Source organism: Euphorbia lathyris, chromosome 1 (genome assembly GCF_963576675.1).
Source record: "Euphorbia lathyris chromosome 1, ddEupLath1.1, whole genome shotgun sequence".
NCBI classification, from domain to species: domain Eukaryota; kingdom Viridiplantae; phylum Streptophyta; class Magnoliopsida; order Malpighiales; family Euphorbiaceae; genus Euphorbia; species Euphorbia lathyris.
In genome coordinates this window covers 26,025,134-26,043,582 of record NC_088910.1, presented here as the reverse complement: position 1 = coordinate 26,043,582, position 18,449 = coordinate 26,025,134, and positions in this window count along the sequence as shown.

Below are 18,449 nucleotides of genomic sequence, written 5' to 3'. Positions count from 1 at the left end.
GAAACTCTTAATAAATCAATAAAAGAAAGTAAAAATCAAAAGTAAAACCCATATATAGAGAAATTAAAAAAAATACAACACAAACAGAGGATGAAGAAGTAAGAGAAAAGAGAGAAGAGTAGACACTACATGATTATAGTAGTTTGAAACAAAGTTTACATGTAAATTTTTTGAATTATATTATGATTGAACTATAATCTCAAAAATAGCCTAAATATGTACAATATCTTCTTAATCCAAACATCTTGCTCACACTTCAAGCACACATATGATAACAGAAAATTATCCACTGGGAAAGCAATAAGAGCAGCCACACTCATGAAGGATATATAATAATGGGTAGGAAATCAAAATTAAGCTTAACAGTAGGTAAAATACAGGACTAAAATATATGTGAATATAAATATACTTGCAGCTGGAAGCTCATTACAGTTCCACACATGGTTAAAGTTCCATTTTCAATGTTAGAGGATGCCTTGTCAAATTTAAATTATCTTTCACATAGTGGGTATAGTAAAAGGGGTAAGATAAGGATAAAAAAAATACTATAACCTAACTACAATATAAAATGCATATTGCCTTTGACCAACAAGAGAATAGACCTGCTATTTCACTATTACATAGTGATGGCTAAAAAAGCTTAAATGATAAGAAAAAAATCCATAAATCAACTCTCTCAAGTGACATTTGTCTCTAGATCTTCCTTCAAATTCTTGACTCAACGAACATGGAAGACAAAAGAATAAAACAGGTTCTAGCAAGAATCACAACACCACAAGTTAATCTTCTATCAAACAAAGGACAATCCAGCTGTACAAAAGTTAAAGACAGCAAAAATATCAAAACCCAATCATACATCAATACATGATAACTAAATGAACAACTTGAAATCGAATGGACATTTAACAGAAAAAAGAAAAAGTAAACTATATACTGTAGGAAGTTACTATCCATATTTAATTTCTAATCATAACAAAATTGACAAAATAGAAACAAAAATCTTGTTTAAAAAAAGGGAAAATCTAAATGCAAATGAGAATCATTTTTCTTACCAGAAGGAGAGAAACGGAGGGCATTCACCACAGAACTATGGTAGGATAGGCTACTTTGATAAGTCGCAGTAGGGATTTTCGTTTCGTCTTCACCTGAACCTATTAACCAAAGCTGAAAGTAGAATCCAGAAAAAGAAAAAGACAAAACAAATGGAATTAGTGAAAGATTGTCTTCAATCCATCCAGCAAATTGGCGAATTATTTTTAATTTACAGAAATCTCTACTAACAAAAAACAGTAATGGATACCTGTAAGGCGATGTGTTTTTTTTAAATCCAAATTGCCCTGGGAGAGCTCCCTCTATCGTTACATGTACAGTAAATAAAGTAAGAATACTAAATCGCCAAGAAGAAGAAGAAAGAGCCGCAGATCGGCTGGAGAAGAGGAGGAAGAAAGATAGGGAATGAAAGAGCAGATGAAGAGTTGGAGTAACCCTAGGTAAAAAATAGAAAAAAAAGAAGTTGCGTGCTATAGCTGTTCTCGCTGCCCATTGCATAGGGTTGGAGGTAGCGAAAGTGGGGAAAAGAGTCGAATTATTTGCTTCATCTTCAGCGTCTAAAGAAAACAAAAATCCCAAGAAGAAGAAAGAGCCGCAAATCTGCTAGAGAAGAGGAGGAAGAAAGATAGGGAATGAAAGAGTAGAGGGAGAGCTGGAGTAACCCTGAGGACTGGGTTGGGAAAATTCGAAAATACCCATTGTCTAGACGACGTCGTTTTTTACTCAGTATGATAAATACTCAAATGCCCATAATATGTGTTCCTGTATAGATGCAATTGGAGGATAAACTTGAAAAATGTATCAATTTGTTACTGTGTTGAATCAATTGGAATTCACTGTTCCTTATTGGATTCATCTTTATATAATAGTATTGATATATTAGTTATTTCTATTTGTACAATTAACAATACTTATGATTTTGCATAGACACATAATATAAATCACCCAAATTATCCTGATTTCCACACCAGTTGGTAACGTTAAAGAACTTAAAAGTTGACTGTTGTAAATTGGATAGAGGGGTCAAGTGGGAGTAATTTTGATGAAACTTGAATTGATTAAAATGTATTTTGATCATTAATAAATATTCATATGCATACATTAATTTTTTTATTATTTATAAAAGATATTTGTATATGTATGATCATCTTTTAATTATTTGTAATATGTTATGACAATTAGAAAAATAATTCAAACTTTTATATTTTTTTTCCTTTATAGATAGCATAAGAGCAAAAATTGGAGAATGAAATTGGAAATTATAAAATGGAACAGGTTGTCAGTTGAGATAATTTAGAAGCAATAAGTGGTTCTAAAATAACTCAAAATGCAATAATTGATGTCGTAAAACATCTAGGACGATGATCTTGCCATAGGGCAAGTTCATAGATTCTTTCTTCAATACGTTGAAGAAATGCATTCAAGTACCAGTGCTCACACACTTATTAATTTCGTGTTGATTCAAAAGTTAAAAATCATTATGAACGAGTCGTAATTAGATTTGCAAAACAGCTGAGCAATTGATGAGCTACAGCTAGCGTTGGCATATATTCATAACATTTAAACTATAAAAAACTTATGTTTGCACCTTGGTATAAACAAGAGTTTATCCTTTTTTCCGATGAGCCTGCATGATAAGATCAATACGTTGATCTTTGTCAAGATAAATGTTATTAACCAGTTAATAACATTAACGAACTTTATGAGTTAGTTCGGTTTGTGAAATATTTTGTTTTAGAAACTTTTTTTTAGTTTCTTAAAGTTGTTATTATTACTTATATGTATTTTTACTATGGTTTATTATTTGTAAATTATCATTAAGAATAACTAATTATATAAACTATAATCCCATTCATGGATGAAATTAACGGACATTGAATAATAAACTCAAAGTCAACACTAACAACACCATTGTAATACATTACGAGACAAGTTATATCCGGTAACTTGGTTTTCTATGCATAAATATCTAGCTAGCTAGGTTAAATATTAGAGTGGAAAAGGTAATTTGAGCCTTCTATGGTTTCATTTTCAAATCGATATCTAGTGCGAAAACATTATTGGTTAGATATAGACCATGTAAAGAACTTGTGTATATTATTTGTGAACATCGAGTTAAATCGTGGAATTAAAATTTTCCATTGTAGATCAACCTTCTATAATGGTATCAGCTTCGAAAGAACGTTGTTGAAAAAAGAAATTTAAATCTCAATATTTTATCTAAAATTTTTGTAGGTGATGTCCATTGTTTAATAGATCTGAAATAATCCATAGTATTGAGATTTAAAATAAAGAGGGAATGAATAAAAATAGCATACTTAAATGGTTCTATGCTAGTGAGAGAAGCTCTAGCTTCTCTCTAACTTTTACACCATTCTTTTTGTTCTTCTCTTCTAAATATCCAGATTTTTTTCAGCTTTCCACCATCATTCCTATCGCTCAACATTTCCGATCTTACTTTTTAACCAAGTTTACTCTTAGAGGAGGAAGAAGGAAGCTTATCTTCCTTCTTCCTCCTCCATTTTATCTTTAGTTTTAGTTTTAGGTTCAGATCTACTGTTTCTTGTTAGCTTGAAGTCTATAATCCTTATTGAACTTCTTTTTTCATCAGATCTACACTTGTTAGCTATATTTCTTTCATTTATTCTTTCTTCGGTCTTAGCAAGAGCGGAAAAGGTTCATCTTGTCCGTAGATCTATAAATCTACGTGGTTGTAAAAAAAGAAAGGACTCAGATCCGAACGTTCGGAAGAGACTACATGATCAAGTATGGGTTACAACATGTTTTCAACGGGAATCGACTTACAAGAATGATATGATTTCTATTTTTACTGTATGTATACTTTTTGTTGTATTACTCTTTGTAGTCTTTTTATAGCTCTTTGTAGTCTATTTTCTTCACTTTGGCGATCTTGTACTGGCTGTAGCTTGTATGGGTGCGAGGTTTTATTCCTCTTAATTTCTATGTTGTATATGTACTTTTTATTCTAATGAAATGATAATATGTCATTTTTATATATATAAAAAGTGAATAATAAATTATTTACCCTTTTAATAAAACAATATAGCATAAGGATCATAAAAGGAGCAGTGTTTACATAAGAATCATCACAATGATGGATGCTCACATAGGAATTTGTGGCCATTGCAGAGTGGAAATAAGAAGTTATTGTTAGAGTGATAAATATCATAAAAGGTCTCCAAATTATTGAAAAATATCATTGAATGCATTACAAGAAAAAAGGGATTTAATGACGGGAAAAACCATCACTAATAATCTAATTCAACTCATTAAAGGTTTTTAATGAGCGGAATTTTCTCCTTGAGGAAGCCCTTCTTACTAAAAGTATTAATGAGCGAAATAATTCCGCTCATTATTAACTTACAATGAGTGGACATTTACCCTTACTAGAAATTATATATAATGATTAAAAATACACTCATTATAAGTATTTATAATGATAAAAAAAAATACACTCATTATAAGTATTTGTAATGATTAAATGATTAAAAATTATTGCATTAAGAATATTTATAATGATTTGGATTGAAGAGAGCTATTCTAAATTAGATATATTCAACTCTCAAATAAATTAAAATAGCATCATACTTTTAATTAAGAACAAATACACTTGGTACAGATTTAATAAAGAAATTTATTTGGAATAAAAAAATATGGTTACGTGAGCGATGAATAATTGAATTGGGAATCAGCAAAAACACAAGCAGATGGGAATATGATAAGTACTTCTCTTGTAAGGAGATGCTGTAACACCCTGGTCCAATACCATGTAGATATTGTCCGCTCTGGCCCAATTCCAACACATTGGGCCTCACGGCTTTAAAACGCGTCTGCATGTATTGGATTCACATCTTACTAATAAGCCCCAATCACTTCCTCTCCATTTCCGATGTGGGATTCAGTTCATTCCTACCCCCATCGCCATCCCTTAGGGCCGCTCCTTGCTCAGGCCTTCTTACCCCGGCGCCACCCACTCCGGACCGAGTCGTTACAGGCCCACCAGCTTCCGCCTGGTTCGTCCCCGAACCACACATCATACGTGGAGAGTCGGCTCTGATACCAATTGTAACACCCTGGTCCAATACCATGTAGATATTGTCCGCTCTGGCCCAATTCCAACACATTGGGCCTCACGGCTTTAAAACGCGGCTGCATGTATTGGATTCACATTTTACTAATAAGCCCCAATCACTTCCTCTCCATTTTCGATGTGGGATTCAGTTCATTCCTGCCCCATCGCCGTCCCTTAGGGTCGCTCCTTACTCAGGCCTTCTTACCCCGGCGCCACCCACTCCGGACCGGATCGTTACAGATGCCCCGGAAGCCATTTAAGAGAGAGAAAAAACAACAGTATGCAGTAAGATTGTTCCCTTAAAACAGGGAAAATCATCAAATGAATCCCATCCAAATCCTATAAACCAAAACCAAAAACAGAGACAATTATCTTTAGAAATTGAACCATTTACATGCTACACTATACTAACCTTAAAAGATGTTTCATGGAGCAGCATCAAGTCCTAAAGACCCATTTTGCTTCTCAATGTAAGCAAATGTACATAAACAAGAGTGAGGATGAATTATATTTATATTGGAATAAATAAACTTTACTCATAAACCCATATGCATAAAAAGGTAAATACTTACGTATCCTTCATTTCCACTAACATGAATTTATTCCTAGAAATTAGAAACCTACATGGTTATGAATTGAAGAGCTAGCAATTTAATCTCCAACATACCGGCCTTAAAAAAACCCTCATGCTTATGGAACAATATAAACAATGTGTTGTTGAAACACCTTTCCACATAATTTTGATTTGACAAAATTGTTTAAGTATAAATTATAACACATATTCTAAACACACTAAGTTTAAATGCTTTGATTTATTCTACTAATGTGTTTGTTCAATGTTGAGTATAAATGTTATAAGTCATAAGGATTGGAAGGCCCAAGCCCAATACGGAAGCCAAGGCCCAAGTCAAACAACTCAGTACACTCGGCCCGCGTATGTCAAGACGTTGTCGTTTTGGACAAAAACGCAACTCAGCAAACGGAAGGATCTAGAAGACCTTCGGGAACAACTTCACAATGAAGCTGCTGAGTAGTCTCGACAAAGCGTACAAGACAGCAGTTGGCAAAGGAAAACTTCCAGACAAAGTGTTTCCTCTTTTAGCAAAGTTCAGACGACACAGTATGCTGTCCAGTTGACTTTACCATAAAAGGAGAGACCATCTGCTGTGCTGACCGAGGACAGAAGATACACGATTGTGATTGGCCGAGAGCTCTGTGCAAGTCAGGATGACAACGACACATAGCCGTTTCCCTCCAACGGTTATTTCGAAATTCGAAATGACCGAATGACCAGACGTCTCTATAAATAGTGCCATCACAAGCTTCACAAAACACAGAACTTGATTAAGCCATTACGCTGACCAAATCTCTACAAGTTCTGCAAGCAAGAAGCAAAGCAAAATTCTTACACTACATTTTCATATCTGTGTAAAAGTCTAGAGTGATTGTAAATCATCTAAAGTGTATTAGCACATCTTTGTATTAGGATAAAAACACTTATCATTTCTAGAGATAGAAAGGAGAGGCTGAGTACTCGGTTTTAAGTACTCAGCGGAGAGATTAGGATTGAGTAGAAGTATAGAGGAAGGTACTCTTGTCATACTCAATTGCTGATATTGTAAAAGGTTTGAGGCTCTACCTTTAAAGAGCTCAGTAGAGGATTCAAAATCTCGGAAGTGTTCCTGGGACAGGACGTAGGCTTAGAAGAAGCCGAAACTGGATAAATCTGCTGAGTGAAGTATTTCTAAACCTTAACTCCTTATTTATATTGCTTGCTTTAAATAATCAAAACTGACCAAGTAAAGAGGTCAAGTTGAGTTGTGCGCGTTGAACGTCTGAGCTCAGGAATAGACTCTAAGTGCTATCTCCTGACTCAAGCTAAGAAACTGACCTAGTCACCTGTTGACTAAGCCAGTATCTTGCTGTTTACTCAGCGCCGCTGTTGAAACCTTGTCTTTAGAAAAAGAAGTTTGCCTAAATTGCGAAAAAAGTTTAAATAGTTCCTAACCCCCCATTGGAACTATACTTGCAACTAAACAAGGGACCAACAAGTGGTATCAGAGCTTAAAAGCTCACTATAAAAGGTCTAACAACCTTGAGCTGATCCCTACCATGGGCGAAAACAGCACTCGGTTTCTCCCTGGAAACCAAACAACTCAAATACTGCCTGAGGGGCTGTCCATTACTAGGTCTCCCCTATTCTTCGGGTCAAACTATACCTTCTGGAAGAGTAGGATGAAAAACTTCATCCAAGCTACAAACATGAGTGCCTGGTTATCTATAGTCCAAGGGTCGTTTGTACCTGTTGAGGTTGTGGCTGGCCAAACAGTTATAAAAGCTGAGGCCAAATGAACAGAGGATGATCTTAAGAAGCTTCAAAACCATGCTTCGGCTATCAATATGCTTCACTGTGCGCTCGATGCTGCAGAATATAACAAAAACTCAGGTTGTGAGTCGGCACAAGAGATCTGGAAGAAGCTGGAAGTCACCTACGAGGGAACAAACAAAGTAAAAGAATCCAAGGTGAATCAGCAGATGAGACTGTACGAGCTGTTCGAGATGAACAATGATGAGGGCATTTCAGACATGAACGCAAGGTTCACCAACATCATTAATGAGCTCAAGAGACTTGGAAAAATCTTCACTGAGGAAGAACAAGTCAAAAAGATACTCAGGAGTCTTCCAAAAGACTGGCAAGCAAAGAAGACAGCAGTTGAGGAAGCTCAGGATTTAACCACCTACAAATATGACGAACTCATCGGTTCATTGCTGACCCATGAGATATCCATGAAAAACTTTGAGGTGAAGGAAAAATCTGATGACAAGAAGCAGAAGTCACTTGTCATGAAAGCTGACTCCACTGACGGGAGTTCAACTGATGATGAGGAGATGGCCATGTTCATAAGAAAGATGAAGAGGCTGTTCAGGAAGAACGACAAATATTCTAAAAAGCCTTACAAAAAGTTTGATAAGTATAAGGCTGACTCAAGCGACAGCAAATACAGAAAGGACAGCTCAAAGCCAATTACATGCTTTGAGTGCCATCAATCTGGCCATATTAAGTCAAACTGCCCCACGCTGAGGAAAGACAAGAAGAGTGGGAAGAAGGCAATGGTGGCTACTTGGAGTGACAGTGATGAATCTTCATCAACAGAAACTGAGGCCACCGAGTCAGCGAAGATATGCTTTATGGCTGACGAACTTGCTGAGCCATGCGTCTCTGAGCATGCTGACCCATCCATCGCATCAGATGATGAAGAACAATCAAATGAGGTAATTTCTCTTCCCCAGCTCAGAAATGATATGGTTAATGCCCTGAGTGATCTCTATACACTTGTTAAGAAGTGTAATAAAAAGGTTAGAGCACTCAGCAGGCGCTGTGACGAAGTGGAAGAGGTCAAACTGAGTGACCTCAGATACCTTCTTCAGGACAATTCGACTCTGCATGATAACATGAAGATCATGCATGAGTATGTGTCTGAAGTCCAGTCAGTTTCAAAGAAACTGAGGAAGGACGTCACAACCATCCAGAACCAACTAAAGGTTCCTAAGAAAAATAACATTCCTCTGAGAACTCAGTACCAAGGTACTCAGCAGAGATGGAATCCCCAGCGAAAAGTCCAGTGTGACTTTTGTGGGAAGTTAGGACACACTACTAAAGTGTGCTGGCACGCTCAGCACTGGGGTGCTGACAAGTCAGTAAAAAATCCTAAACAGAAGGTCAGTTGTGACTTCTGTGGAAAGAATGGCCATACTGTCCATGTATGTCGCCATAAAATAAAATATGATGCTATACCTGTTGCACCTAACAAGGCAGGACCCAAAAAGAATTGGGTACCTAAAAGTAACTAGTTACAATGCAGGTAAGCCTGAGATGTGCCGAGAAGTCAAAGATGTGGTATATTGACAGCGCATGCTCAAGGCATATGATGGGTGATGAAACTCAGTTCATCACGTTTGAACGTAAACGAGGAGGGAGTGTAAGTTTTGGAGACAACAAGAAGGGTAAGATAGTAGGCTCAGGAACCATCGGAGGTAATCCTACTACTGAATCTGTCTCCCTAGTCAGCGGACTCAAATATAACTTACTCAACGTAGCTCAGCTATGTGACAATGGGAGAAAAGTTATATTTGATGCTACTGGATGTAAAATATACGAGGGTAAAACCAATGAGTTAATTTTAACTGCCCCTCGGATAGATAATGTCTTTATGCTAGACTTAGAGAAAAAGTTTTCAAAAACTGTGTGCTTAGTAACAAAGGAAGAAAATTCCTGGCTATGGCACAAGAGACTTGGTCATGTAAGCATGGACCTCCTGGCCAAACTAGCAAGAAAGCAATTGGTTGAGGGACTGCCTGAACTTAAATTTCAAAAAGATCAATTATGCCACGCTTGCCAAGCTGGAAAACAAACCAAACAATCTTTTCATAGCAAAAACATTGTCTCAACTAAACGTCCGTTAGAATTACTACACTTGGATCTCTTTGGTCCAGTCCAGCCGCTGAGTCTGGGTGGAAGAAGATTTTCCTTGGTCATTGTAGATGATTTCTCTCGGTATACGTGGGTTATCTTGCTGACCAGCAAGGATGAGACCTTTGAGACATTTTCAAATTTGGTTAGAAAAATTGAAAATGCAAAAGACCTAAAATTAGCTCATATCCGTAGTGATAACGGTGGAGAATTCAAAAACCAAAAGTTTGTTGAATTCTGTGAAGCCAGCGACATTGACCACAATTTTTCTGCTCCTAGAACACCTCAGCAAAATGGGGTTGTAGAAAGGAAGAACAGAACTCTGGTTGAAATAGTCAGGACAATGCTGGATGAGCATAGGCTTCCAAAGTATTTTTGGGGAGAGGCTGTTAACACAGCATGCTACATTCTTAATAGGGCTCTAGTTAGACCTATACTCAAGAAAACCCCCTATGAACTTTGGAAAGGACGAAAGCCCAATATTGGATACTTTCGTGCTTTTGGCTGTAGATGTTTTATTTTAAATACCAAAGATAACTTAGCAAAGTTTGATTCAAAAGCTGATGAAGCTATCTTTCTGGGCTACTCAACAAACAGCAAAGCATACAGAGTTTTTAATAAGCGAAATCAAGTTTTAGAAGAGTCAATACATGTAGAGTTCGATTAAACTGACCCTGCAGGTAGATACCAGCCGCTGACCGAAGATGAACCAAACTCAGTAACCATCGCTGACTCAGAACCAGCTACTGAGTCATTCACGAAAAGGCTGACCAAGAGTAAGAGTGAACCTAAGATTACTTTTACTGACCCATCTACTTCTGCAGAGATTGTTGAAACAGGAACAGCACAAGACATGAATCTACCCAAAGAAATAAGGATTCCAAGAGGGCACTCCGAAAGTGCAATCCTTGATTCTGCTGGGAATACCTTGATGACGAGGAATCAACTCAGGAAGTACCTCAGCAATGTTGCTTTCGTCTCAGTATAAGAACCGAAGAATTTCGCTGAAGCTAAGTACGATGAATTCTGGATGAACGCAATGCAAGAGGAGCTCGATCAATTTCGAAGAAATGATGTATGGGAGTTAGTGCCTCATCCAAAGAGTCAAAAGACCATCGGAACAAGATGGGTCTTCAGGAACAAGATGGACGAACAAGGAAACGTAGTCAGGAACAAAGCAAGGCTTGTAGCTCAGGGCTACAGTCAGCAAGAAGGTATAGACTACAGTGAGACCTTTGCCCCAGTGGCAAGGCTAGAGGCAATTAGAATACTATGTGCATATGCATCTTACATGAACTTTAAATTATTCCAAATGGATGTCAAAAGTGCATTTCTTAATGGAGTTATAAACGAGGAGGTTTATGTAAATCAACCTCCAGGTTTTGAGGACCCTAAGTTCCCAAACCATGTTTACAAACTGAAAAAGGCTCTGCACGGCCTCAAGCAGGCACCACGTGCTTGGTACGAGAGGCTGACCAGTTTCCTGCTGACTAGAAATTACGTCAGGAGCAAAGCTGATACAACCTTATTCATTAAGAAAAAGGGTAAAGATACCCTGCTGGCCCAAATTTATGTTGATGATATAATATTTGGTGCAACTAACGAATCAATGTGCAAGGAGTTTAGCAAACAAATACAGACTGAGTTTGAAATGTCTATGATGGGAGAACTCAACTTCTTCCTCGGTCTTCAAATTAAACAAGGAAAGAATGACATCTTCATCAGTCAAGCCAAATATGCCAAGGAGATCTTAAAGAAATATGACTTGGAAAATTGCAAGCCAATATCCACTCCTATAGGCACTGACACTATCCTCTGCGCTGATGAGAATGGTAAGTCAGTAGACAGCAAGTTATATCGAGGTATGCTAGGCTCTCTACTTTACTTAACAGCCAGTAGACTGGACATTCAGTTTTCAGTATGCTACTGTGCTAGATATCAATCTAACCCTAAGGAATCTCATTACATTGCTGTAAAAAGAATCCTTAGATATTTGCAAAGCTCAATGAACGCAGGGTTGTGGTATCCAAATACTCATGATTTTACACTCATCGGATACACTGACGCTGACTATGGACGAGATAAGCTGGAACGTAAAAGCACCTCTGGAGGATGCCACTTCTTAGGAAGCTGCCTTGTATCCTGGTTCAGCAAAAAGCAGGCGTCAGTAGCCTTCTCCACCACTGAAGCTGAGTACATTGCTACTGGTCAGTGTGTCGCTCAGGTCCTATGGATCAAGCAACAACTTGAAGATTATGGTGTTCAAACGAAGACAATTGAAGTCAAATGTGACAACAAAAGTACAATTGATCTGTCCAAGAACCCAATTCAACACAGCAGAATGAAGCATGTCAGCATTAGACATCACTTCATTAGAGATCATGTACTCAAAGGTGAGATCAAGCTGACTTTTGTCCCAACAGACGAACAGCTTGCGGATATCTTTACGAAGTCACTGGCTCGTGAGCAGTTCAGCATAATGAGAGAAGCAATTGGTATGTTTAATCCTCTTCAGTAAATTCCTGTGCTAAATGAATATTGAATGCTGAGTGAATTACATGCTGAATGATTTATTGTTTGCTGAGTATCTCATTGAAACTGACTGAATATACAATACTGAGTAAACTTGCACACTGAGTAAATTAGTTTAGAACTTGAACTTAAAATCATCCTTAAATAATGCACTGACCACTCAGAATATCAAACGCTTGACATTCTAAATACTGAGTGATTAATCCGTTAGCATACATACAAAGCACGCGTGTAGCCTAGGATGACATATTCACCGTAATGTGTCATAAATGCCAGGATCCTTGTCGATACATGATCCCAAGGCAAAACTGACACATGGATTTGGTTAAGATCCACACCGTTCAACTCGTCTATAAATTATGGGCATTTCCCCATCTTTTACTCTTTACGCTTAACAAATTCTTAAGGCTAAGAAATTACTCAAATTTCTCTCTCAAATACCTCTATTCTCTCCATCTTAGAAGAATGACTAAGCTATCTTTCAACGTCTCCGGTGCCGGCCAAAATAAGTCCAGCTCCGATGAACCTTCACGAAACCCTTCCACCTCTAGCAAGGGTAAAACTGACCAAAACTCTGGAAAAGAGAAAGCTGTGAAGATACAGACCTACTCCAAAGTCTTCGAAAGTGTCCTCGAATGGAAAGTTGAGCCCTCCAGATGGGTTTCTGAGCACTTCGTCCAACATGAACAACCGTTTGCCGAATGGATTACAAAGAACGAATGGACTGGGTTGTTCTCTGTCCGAGATGAGATGTATCCTGACCTGGTAAGGGAGTTTTACCACAATCTCATGGTTGCCAGTGACTCCCCTGACTATCTAAGCACTAAAGTAAGAGGAAAGACGATCTTCATCAACCCTCTGTACATTGGAAACCTCCTCCAGCTCAAAACTGAGGTAGTCAGGCTGAGGAAGTCTGGAGATCAGGACAAGACCGACTATGTCCATACCTTCTGCAAACCTGAGGGTCACTCAGGCGAGATCTCAGCATCTTCAATGGGACAGCACCAAAAGATGGCTCACTACCTGCTGAGCTACTTCATTTACCCTAAGATAAACTGCACGACCTCAGCAACGAACTTTGAACAGTGCTTCATATGGCACATGCTCACATACACCCCCATCAACATGCCAGTATTCTTGGTTGCTAGGTTTCTACACAGCACGAGTACGCTGAGGCTTGGGTCAATCATCACGCGCATTCTTATTGACCACAAGATTGACCTCGAAGGTGAGGAATCTTTCAGAGGAACCGAAATCACAGCTGCCTTGCTGAGGGCACTAAAATATGGGCAGCCTTTGAAGAAAGGAAAAGCTGCTGCTGCTGCCGCTGGCCTAGCTGATCAGACTGAGGAGACTGTTGCTGAGCCTAAGAAAGGGCGAAGAACTAAGGCCCCAGCTTCACGCAAGAGAAAGTCTGCTGAGACTCCCTCATCGAATGTTGAGTCTCCTGCTAAGAGACAGAGGTCAGCTGGAAAGTCAGCTGAAAAGAGAACCAGGCAAGATGAGCCTGAAACTGAGGAAGCTGCTGAGCTACCTCAAAAGAAGCAAAAGCCTTCAACACTGGCACCTCTGGACATCATACCAACCGACTTTATTGTACCGGGTGATTCTCATTTCACTCAATGCCAAGGTACTGATGCTGAGGAACCTGAGGTCCAGTTAGATGACCACTTCATCTTCCAAGTTGAGGAAGAACTTGATGGAGATAATACTGAGGAGGAAGAAGAAGACGATGAAACCAGCGGTTAGAATGACGCTGAGGAGTCTGAACAGTATGATAGCGAAATCGAGGTTGAAAATGCCAACACTGGGTTAGCAGGTGGAGCTGTGCAGACCGACACTGAGTTGGCTGCGGGAGTTGAACAAGTTGAAGAGCAAGCTGACCAGATTCATACTGAGCAACAGGAATCCTCTCCTACTCATTCAAAAGAAGAAGCTGCTCCTACTTTCACTCCACCACGTAGACGGCGAAAGTTGGTTAAAGCCAGTGAGAAGCTCGTCAGTGAACCTCCTGTGCAACTACCGACTCTTCCTGACCTTGTTCTTTCAAAAACAACTAAGGACCCCTCTACTGTTCAACTCAAATTTTTCAAACGGCCATCAACTTCCTCTACTACAACGCCGTTGGAAAAACAAGCCTCTGTTTCTTCTCAACAGAAACATGCCGAGCATAACCCTTCAACCACTTCAACAAGTCAGGTTGAACCAAGCACTGCCCATGCTGTTTTCTCAAGCATGATGCTGACTCCTCATCCCTCTGCCGTCAGCACAGACAGTGTTCGGGTTATGACTTCCATCAACAACCTCTCTGCTGATCAATCAAACTTACCTCCAACTCAAGTGCAGATTGAGCCAAGTCATCCAGTCACTGACCAGGGTACTCCTTTCACCCCACTTTCTTCTGGTCATACTGATGTACATCGGGATGCCACTGAGTCCGGCAACAAGCTCATTGACTCAGTGCAAGCACTCATCCACGATCTTCAACATTCCGCTTCGCCAGTTGCTGGATCTTCAATTCCTGACACAACTCAGCTCTCTCAAGTCACTCTACTTCTCAACGAAGTCAAGGGACTCAAGGATCTGCTGAATGTCGTCCTGTCATTACAAGCTCAGCAAGCTAAGCAGGATTCAATTGCCAAGTTGGCAAAGATACAGCTGTCAACAATTCAACATCTGAACTCACTCCATCAGCAAGTTCAGAAGTTGTCTGCTGTGAACACTGACTACGCCACTTCATCAGAACTCAAGATGCTCTTTGCTCAGCTTCACACTGAGTAACTTAAGACAAATGAGCAAATGGTATCCTATAGGCAGTGCTCAGTCGAGCAAATTGGTGAGGCCATACGGCTACTTAACCTCAACAAGCAAGAGATGGATACTGACGCGATGAAGCAAAATGAGTTGCTATCTCTTGCACAGCAATCCTTCAATCACATCCGTCATAACAATATCCAGCGTCATCATTATGACTCAGCACTCTTGAAAACCTTCCACCAAGTCTTTGCTGGTCTCACTGAAGCTCTCATTTGGCAAGCTAAAGCACAAGCTTTCAGCGTAAATATGCTCAGTGCTGCTGATCTTCATATACCAGTCGAAGTATCAGCTGATGGAGTTGCCATCTTTGATGGAGTCAATGAAAGTGCTGACAAACTCAAAGAGCTTTCACAAGAACTGACTCGAGCTGTCTTAACCGATGCGTTTAAGCTCCCTGAAGTTGACAAAATGGGGGAGAAAGCGCAAGCTGCTAGAGCTCAGCATAAGCAACGTCAGTACGAGCGAAGTCAGTCACATGGAAAGAAAAAGAAATAGATAGGCTAGGTCTTAACATTTGTAATCTATGTGTTATTTTCTTTTGCTGTGTAACTGCTGACCTCTTTCAATATATATCATACTTACTTTTCTTATTCAAATACTGAGTTATGATATATGCTATTAAGTACTGAGTTATTATGTATCTTCGTTTATATCAGCTATGTTTAACACTTATAATATTTATTGACTAAATGATATGCTGATAACATGTTTGACATCATACTATGATCTTATGAAACATTCTGATAAAGAACTCATTGAACAATAATTTGCTCAGCGCGCTCTGTATATCTAAAACTTCCGCTTAACACTGAGTAAATAGAATATGTAATATAGCTGACCTTCACCTAAAAACTGACCTTAGACTCACTCATTTAAATTCTTAAATGTTGCAATTAAAACTAAGTCAGTAGTGCAACCCTTACGGGGGAGTTTGCTAAATGATATAAGGTCAACTATCATGGGAGAGCTCATACTGAGTTCCTTGCTGAATAGTTTTGCCAACATCAAAATGGGGGAGTTTGTTGAAACACCTTTACACATAATTTTGATTTGACAAAATTGTTTAAGTATAAATTATAACAAATATTCTAAACACACTAAGTTTAAATGCTTTGATTTATTCTACTAATGTGTTTGTTCAATGTTGAGTATAAATGTTATAAGTCATAAAGATTGGAAGGCTCAAGCCCAATACGGAAGCCAATGCCCAAGTCAAACAACTCAGTACACTCGGCCCGCGTATGTCAAGACGTTGTCGTTTTGGACAAAAACGCAACTCAGCAAACGGAAGGATCTAGAAGACCTTCGGGAACAACTTCACAATGAAGCTGCTGAGTAGTCTCGACAAAACGTACAAGACAGCAGCTGGCAAAGGAAAACTTCCAGACAAAGTGTTTCCTCTTTTAACAAAGTTCAGACGACACAGTATGCTGTCCAGTTGACTTTACCATAAAAGGAGAGACCATCTGCTGTGCTGACCGAGGACAGAAGATACACGATTGTGATTGGCCGAGAGCTCTGTGCAAGTCAGGATGACAACGACACATAGCCGTTTCCCTCCAATGGTTATTTCGAAATTCGAAATGACCGAATGACCAGAAGTCTCTATAAATAGTGCCATCACAAGCTTCACAAAACACAAAACTTGATTAAGCCATTACGCTGACCAAAGTTGAGTTGTGCGCGTTGAACGTCTGAGCTCAGGAATAGACTCTAAGTGCTATCTCCTAACTCAAGCTAAGAAACTGACCTAGTCACCTGTTGACTAAGCCAGTATCTTGCTGTTTACGCAGCGCCGCTGTTGAAACCTTTTTCTTTAGAAAAAGAAGTCTGCCTAAATTGCGAAAAAAGTTTAAATAGTTCCTAACCCCCCTTGGAACTATACTTGCAACTAAACAAGGGACCAACATGTGTTGCTATGAACTAAGAAACTATAAACTCACTCAAGCATATGAAACAAATCAAGACAGCAAGAATTGCAAATCAAAGGCAAAAACACAATTGAGGATGTTTAATAGATTTTTGGGTTAGGAAACCTCTGAAGGTGCTTCATTGGTTAAGAGGAGGAACCGAAAAAATGACTTCAATGGTATTCATAATTGATATCAATTTAACTACCTCGAGTCTTGTGGATCCAATCAACTCGGAAGTTTCCAAATCCAAGAGCTGAACCTGAAAATTTAATGGCATGTCACAACCACATGTTGAATATTGTAGAAAAATTGAAGAAGGCATGTAGATCAGGATTGTCTTCTTTCTACTTTAAACAGAGCCAATCAAAGTCAGAGCTAAGGATCCAATAAAGAACCGGGTAGATTCGATAATCCAAGAGCATAACATAAATGAACTGATTTATAATGCAAGAAATTGTATGCCCTTAAGACTTAAACTCTTCACCAAAATGCAATGGAAGACCAATGTCACTATCAAAGAGATGTGGTAAGATTTCCCTTGCCACCCGTGGCGCTAAACATGAGCACAAAGTGAAAAATAACTCCATTGATTACTAGCCTAAGATATTTCATTTGAAGGATCAAATTTCAAACATATAAGAACTGTAAGTAAAACAGAAATAAAGGGAGCACAATGTTCTTATTGGGCATGCCGACAAAAAAATGATAACAAATTAGACTCACACGTGGTTGCTTCTAGTTTCTCTCATTGTGGATCATTGCCATCAATGTACCAGAAATCAAGTGCCCCTGCATACAGGCAGAAAGTAAAGCTTCATTACATACAAACAATTTTACACCACAACTTCAGAGCCTGCATAAATAATGGTGAAAGAGCATATAAATCTATAATCAATTTCAAATAGTTCAAGAACAATTTCGAGTCTTCTACAACCAGAATTATGAAACTTGAAAACAGAGGAGTGTGAGTTATTCTAATAGAAAATAGGCAAAACAATAGTTGCTCGCCTGTTCTGAAATTTAATATTATAATGTTATTATGAAAATAAGGGCACATTTCTAATTTGAAACAGAGACAATATGATTAAGCAAAGTAAACAGAAAATCATTATATTATTAGATTAGTAAGTCAACATGACAAACCATGAGTCAGACAAAGAATATTTTTAGCATAATTCACTTACATGCCAATATATCCATACTACAACTTTAGAAGGCATCAACCAGAATAACAGATCCATGATCTGACACCAAAGATGCAGGAATTCATTTAGCTTTTAATGTAGTTGTAAAGTAGTCACCAAATCTGTGTTGGATCGAAATGAACACAGATAAGCTCCTTTGAGGATCACTTGCTCCGATTCTCTGATTCCCCGGCATATCCTGGAATTTTTCACAAATGTTAGTTTTCAAAGAGTGGACTTTTCACTTTAAAGATTTTGACATTTTTTCAAAAATGTTCATGTTTAACACCATGCTCATGTTGCTCATACAAAAACAAAACTTGACATTAAATGCTTCCCAGTGTCACTGATCATATGCTTGTTTACCACAGTTAGTTATTGGGATTTTA